Source organism: Buteo buteo, chromosome Z, assembly GCF_964188355.1.
Source record: "Buteo buteo chromosome Z, bButBut1.hap1.1, whole genome shotgun sequence".
Taxonomy (NCBI): domain Eukaryota; kingdom Metazoa; phylum Chordata; class Aves; order Accipitriformes; family Accipitridae; genus Buteo; species Buteo buteo.
The window spans coordinates 63,760,845-63,766,844 of record NC_134204.1 but is presented as its reverse complement, the minus strand read 5'-3'; positions in this window follow the sequence as shown (position 1 = coordinate 63,766,844).

The window sequence follows — 6,000 nt, the reverse complement described above, 5'->3', positions numbered from 1 at the left end:
TTAGCCTGGATTGTGAGCAGATGAGGGGACTTCTCTCTGGATCTCTGTAACCTCTGTGAAAGGGACACACTGAAGTGGGTGGCAATCCATTTGCGTTAGAGTCCCAGTTCCCTCAAAAAAAAATCAATGTGGAAAGAAGGTCCTACATTAGGTGCATTAGATGCTCACTGTCATTGTGGTGCAGGGCTCCAGTGCACCTGGCATTGCTTGTCCCCAGGTCACCCAGGGCACAATTCCCTTGGAGATCAGTGCTCTGGCAGGAGAAGCCTCACTGTCTGCACACCTGCCTTCCTCTCCCAGGGCTCTACTTCTATTGCTGCAACAGTGACCTCATTTTGCTCCTATCAGTAATTTTAGTCCCTATCTCCTTTAGTCCATCTAGTTTGTGGCTTTCTTATTTCATCGAATACAGCAGACTTTATCTGTAACCCATGAATGGTTTTAGTCTATTGATGTCCCCTTTATCCATCAGTGCAGTCCGGAACATTCCCTCTACTTTCACTATTTCCCCCTCACACCAGTTAATAAGTAAATGATTTAATGATCCTTTTAAAATTTATTTAAGAGATCCACCTAGGAGCCTTTACATTTATTTAAGAGATCCACCATTAACTTGCATAATGATCTGCAAGAAATCCTGAAAGTAGTAAGATTAGAAGAAGAACCATCTAAAGACACAATATAAAAGAGCAGGAATCTAAATGCCTGGAAATCCTGCCAGCATTTTCAGTTCTGTGGTTATCATAACATTACCACATTTGCAGTTCTGAAAGTCAACCCGGCAGTGGAGTTCTTGGAAGTGACACTGGGGTCACGTGTATATTTGTACACGCACACAGTCCATTGCATATGCCCACAATCTAATCAGAAGTGTGAGAGCACAGAGAGTAGGAAAAGCTTTGCCAGCTTTAATCTACTTAAAGCCGGTAGCAGCAGCAGCATCAATGCTGAGGGCTTCAGCACAGGCTAGCTACCCATGCTTTACGGAAGCCTCATGCACCCAGTCTATGACTGCTAATACTTCTCCCTTACTGCTATGAGCAAATCTAGACTGCTGCCACCTTTGGTACAGCTATATATGCTGCAATCACACCTGACTGCCATGCATACTGTGGACACCAAAGAGCCTTTGAATGCCAGGTTTGCATACTGTTGCACAACATGTGAGCTCCATCTGCTGCTTTCCAGCAACTTGTTATATCTTCCTGCTGATGGCAAGGAATCCTTCCATCATGGAGGAAAAGCATGACCTAATGCAACTAATTAGAAAAACAGCTGGATGAAATGCTGCAATGATAACACTATTTGAAAGCAGTAGTTAATTTGGCTGTTGAAGAATAACAATTCAATAGGTAAAGAGTATATTAGAAGTGCCACATCCTTGCCTTTCTCCCTAAACTTCCCTGCAGATCTTCCCATCAAGAATGAAAATTATACAACTAGTGATTAGTACACTTATTTATTTTTTTCAGTGCAGCAAGGTTTGTTTTTCAGATGAGGAATAATACATTTGTGGGTTTTGCAGCTCTTCTTTGGAGCAGCTATGGGAACCCAAGGAAGTTCAAAGATCTTTATTAAGGGCTACACAACTCACTATGCAAAGTTTAGGCCTGTATATGTTCAGGTCAAACTACTTTACAAAGAAATCCAAACAAACAAAGTCTCATTTGTGCTACCTTTAAATGTGAGGATGGGAGTGAAACTTAAGCATTTACTAAGAAGGGAGCCATATTTAAACTGTTTGAAAGAGGTAAAAATGGTATCCTGTTCTGAGGATATGAAGACACACACACACACACACAAACGCACACAGACCCCTTACCGAACCTGTACAAAATACCAAAACTTGCTATCCTTCTTACAAAACCACCTTAGAAAAAAGGAACTAGAATTTTGTGACTTCCCCTTCCTTGGGCAGCATTTTAATGGTCCAAAAGACCAACCTTCACTGATAGTATCTCATATAGGGAAACCAAAACAGTCATGTGTTATTTCCAGTTAAACCAGTTATGCAAACTCAGTATATAAATGGATTCAGATCAACACCTGAAGAGATGAGAAAGCTACCCAATGAGTGGTTTAGTGCTTTTGAAACCCATTAGGTAGCATCAAGATGAACTAAGTGCTTTCTAAACCTACAGCAAGGGTCTCTTCACATTCAAGGAGTTCAACCTACGAAACAGCAAATGCTTAGGCTAAGGAGAAGCACTATCAAGTATATAGCAACTTAACTACTGCTGTTTGTCAGAGTCACAATAAAATGGAAAAAACCTCTCAAAACAATTTAAACACAAATCAATACAAGGTAGAGATAGAAGATCTCTAATGGTCCTTACCACATTTCTGGGAAAAGAGATTACGTAAAAAAAATCCCAATATTGGCATGTGAAACAATTGATAACTGGATAGGCAAGTAAATTGCTTATTATCTGAAAAAGGGTCTGGCTAAAAAAATAGGTGAAGTGGGGAGAATAAGAGAGAGGGAGAGGCAGAGAACTGTTTGAAGAGCAAGTGTTTACCATCCCTGAATGGATAAGAATATGTTTCCCATGCCATCTGTTTAATTCATGATCCAGCCTATTAAAGCTATTGAAGTAAATCAGACTCTGAAGAACTTACCAGAATTTCTGTATGTCTGGTGCTGGTGTACTAGATGTTTACAAACATGTATCCTTATATAAAAAGGTTAATTCCTTCCCCAAAGAATTTACAGTTCAAGATGAGACAGCTCAGGAGCTGAGAACATGAACTTTAACTACCTTATAACTAACTCCTCTCACATCTTGCAAAGTCATCTTAGGTTTCTCACAGCACCTCTTAGACCAGAGAATTTCTGAAAATATATGCGATGCAAAATATTTCTAGAGAAAGCAAAACAACTAAAGAGCAAGGGGAAGTTCAGGAGTCTAACAGCACTGAACTATTGACCTGCTCTTTATGGAACATAATGAGTTGGACTGATTGTACATTGCAATAATGTTACCTTTTCATGAAACATAAGTAGATAACTTAGTTTATCTCTAATTTCTACTATCCTGTATATTGTAACTATATTCTTGAAACACTAGACGCTTAGGTTTAATGTTTATCTTTGACAAAAGAATACCACAAATTATTACTTGTAGTTCTCAGAAGGCTACTTTGGGGAATTAATTGACTACTGTTGGAAGAAACTGAGGAAAAATTCTGTGTATGAACTCAGTAGTTCTTAACCACTGTGAGGCAGTGACCCCTTCATCACATTCAGTTGAAAGTAAGGACTGAGTATGCTAACGCCATATATATTTGACTGTTTTACTGACACAATAATGATGATGCTCATACAACATCTATTCATTAATCACAGAATCATAGACAGCCCAGGTTGGAAGGGACCTTAAAAGATCACCTGTTCCAAACTTTCATGGAAAAGGGAGCCTACATGAGATTATCTAGCACTCTGTCCAGTTGCATCTTGAAAACCTCCAGTGATGGGAACTCTACCACTTCCCTGGGGAGGTTGTTCCAGGGAATGATTGTTCTCACTCTGAAAAATATATTTCTTTTACCAAGATGAAACCTCTCCCGGTGCAAGTTGCACCCATTGCCCCTTGTCCTCTCCATGTGTGTTCTTGTAGAGAGACAGCCTCTGTCCTCTTTGTAGCCACCCTTTAAATATTGGAAAAATGTGATGAGATCCTCCCTAAGCCTTCTCTTCTCCATGGTGAAAAGACCAAACTCGTTCAGTCCTTCCTCACAGAGCAGGTTCTCCAGTCCTTTGATCATCTGGGCACTTTATGCGGTCATCTACAGACTGCTGTTGCAGGAACTTGAAGCAAGTATACCTTCAAGATGAGTGACTCTTCAGGTCATATTAAAGACTAACTGAAGGCATTAACGTCTTGTGTAAATGTTTTGTGAACACTATGAATTTGCATCCATGGAAGTAACAAGAAATTCTTTACTGTAGTTAAAGTGTATCCATGGATACTCTGTGTATACAGATATTGTGATTTGTGCAAGTGCAACAACCATTATTTGTAACCCCCAATGCTGACAAGGGCTAACTTTTTTATCTCCTTACCCTCCACATGAGGTGAAGAGCGGCATGTCAGAGCATGTGCACCTCTGACAAAAGTGTATTTTTTAGGTAAAAAGTGGGAAGCCTTCTAGAATTAAGTTGGAGGACAGGAACGGATGTCCTGAATAATCAGAAAGAATCACATCAAAACACCACCAATGAATTACAGACAAACTGTGCATGAAGTAATAACTAACTGTTCAAAAAGGGTAAGTAGTCATTAATCAGGGAAGAATGTGGTTTTAGAATGATTGATAAGTAAAATTGATAAGGTCAATATTGAAGTGCTGGTGTTAAAACAGAAATGCCTTGTAAGAACATATTAGTGTATTGGCAAGTTTAAGAATGCAAGTTCATACTCTGCACTAACTACAGTGAATTAATATACACTGGAAGGAGTTTCATTTCTGAATTAAGCACTGTCTTCTTGAAGATCTCATACCCTCTTTTCTCTCCAGCTTTCAGCCTTCCAAAAGTTTTCCATTGCCTTTTATTATCATTTCTAGCTACAGAATTCTAACTGCAGATCAGTTCCCATGCACCCTCCTCTTCCAAGGACTTCTGACCTGTTTCACCAGCAGTGGTACTACTGCCTCCTCCAATGAGGCCCTGTGGGGTACATTTGTGTGAATGACCAAGATACCTGGGAGATCTAGCCTCAATGGCTGCAATTCCGTCATCTCTAAATGAGGGCTGACAAAATGCAGGAATGGAAGGAACTTCATGGGAAGTCTGCCTTTCAACCTTTTATGCTCTCAGGACTAAAAGCTCCAAGCTGTACTGGCACCAGAAGCCCTTGGAACAGACAAGGTGGAATGCCATAAAGAAGCTGAGAGAATCATTAACATCCTCAGTGAAGAAGACATAGTCCACAGTTAAGGGTGCACTAATTTAGTATTACTCAGACAGGTGTCAATATTGGCCAAGATGATGGATTAGACAACTCTTAATGACCATAGCAAGAGCTCCTGTCGCAACAGAATTATTTCACCTTCAGAGTAAAATCTACATGAATAGTCAGGGTTAAACCAGGACCTTATATTTGACATCAAGCATGTTGTTACTGTGTATCCTGTCTTCAATGTCTTGGGGAGAGGGGAAAAAAGCCAGACCAAAAATTCCCCCGGAATTTACTGAAATGGCTGCAGTATCACTGAGCAAGAAGATTTTAATGGAGCAGTGAAACTCACCAAGGGCCTTTTTCTTTCTGTTCTTATTCAAAACCACACAAAATAATTGAGAAGTAATGAAATACCATTTACTCTATGCCAGCACAAACAACTCCTCCATGTTAGGCAAAGAAAACACCATCTGTCATCTCTTCTCTTCAAGTTATCGAATAAAGAACTGATTAAAACATTTTGGGGCATAATTTCAAGAGGAACTTTACCATGGTCTATGAGTAACCAATGTCACAAAGCAAACATCTCTGGTTCTGGAGAGGGTCTCTGAACAGCTGAAAAGAATTAGTCAACAAGCAAATCTTACTCTAAGTCAGCAATCAAAGGTCTACCAAGATCTAATACTCACAAATTGATGTTCATGTTGGCCTGGTTTCACCTAAGGTACAAATGTTAAGACACTTTGAACAAGTGGTAAGGTATGTGATGTATTTATCAAGCTGATATAACCTTTAAATAAACCCTGGGTACATTTTTCAAAAGATACGAGCATTAGTCCATGCAGAAGTACTGGCATATTTTATGCGGGTCAGACTGAAAGGACACAGGAGAACTGCAAAAGGTTAAGAGAAAGGCAAAAAACATGGTCCAAAAGTGTAGAATTACTTCTACATAAGCAATAATTATGTGAAGACTCTTCAACAAAGATTCCTAAGTGAGGAGTCTTTATCTGGAAAAAGAGACAACTGAATGAGGTATGTGGCAGAGGTCAACAAAATCTGAATGCATGGAGGGAGTGAATGGGGATTGACTGTTCAC